This window comes from Pinus tabuliformis, chromosome 6, assembly GCF_031772625.1.
Source record: "Pinus tabuliformis cultivar Carrire ecotype Pingquan chromosome 6, CPIR1, whole genome shotgun sequence".
Lineage (NCBI taxonomy): Eukaryota > Viridiplantae > Streptophyta > Pinopsida > Pinales > Pinaceae > Pinus > Pinus tabuliformis.
In genome coordinates, this window is record NC_142292.1 from 1,622,539,560 (window position 1) to 1,622,540,816 (window position 1,257).

Consider the following 1,257-nt stretch of genomic DNA (forward strand, 5'->3'; position numbering starts at 1 on the left):
TAGCTTGAAACTTGATCACAGTGTAATCATCCAACCGCTTTCAACAAAACAACCAACAAAAGACGTGGTCAGTGCAATATTTGGAATTACGAAGTTCTATACTAATTGTAGCATTGATGGGCATTTATGATATGTTCATGGGTTATGATAAATACCAACAAGTTGAATAGTTACACAAATCACAAATCAAAATTTAGTTAACAGTTAAAGGAGTGGGATGGGTAGAAGAATTTAATCGTCTAACATTATCTGATGGTGCAGGTGGGGGAATTCTTCCAAAAAGGAACTTAAGGCCTAACTATCTTTAACTATGTAGATTCACCCACATTTTATCATGGAGAGTTTTAAATGTAAATAGACTTTGTTACAATTCTATGGGCCAATAGCATAGTTTATCAATAAAAAACAATTCATTCCATATCATTTATTTATTTATGACATTTTTTTCAAATTAATAAATTTAATTAAAATAGCAAAAAAAACATAACTACATCAAAAATAAATCTGTCTTAATCTATTACTAATGTTACATTGTTAAAATTAAAAAAAAATCATAAACAAACTAAATTATAACTTTATTATTAAAATAAATTATCATATAAGTTAAACATAAAATTTTAAAACAGTTTATTTCCTTATAAAAATTTTAATTCTGTAAATAATTTTTATTAAAATATCATAAATTATCAATATCAATATTGAAAATTTTAATTCATTTTATTTTTTTATATTAATTTTTATAAATAAAAATAATATTTCAATTTATTTTTTTCCAAATTCAAACTCAGTGATCAGTGATTTATTCAATGGATGCAAAAGACCATGCATCCTAGACAACCAATCTGGCAGTGTATTAGGGTATCCATACATGATTGAAAACTTCACTTAATATGGGAAGAAGAACAACTTTGCCTCCTTTCATTGGACATCATGTTTCTCACCAACAATGTTAAATAATGTATTGTTAGTAAAAGTATTCCATTTAACCTTGGTTGAAATTTCAAAATCTTGTTTTCAAGATGAACTACACTACTTGGTTCGAAACCTTCGACCGAATACTCTCTATGTGATTTTTTCTGAAAATTTTGATGAATTAACAAGTTTTTATTTTGTCTTTATAGTTTTAGTTTTGTAAATATTTAAATTACATTTTACTTGGGACAATTTGGCTGTTAAATTCTATCCTTGAATCCATCCATAATTTACACTAATATTATCAAAGCACCAAACACTTAAGAAATCTAAGATTTTTATAAA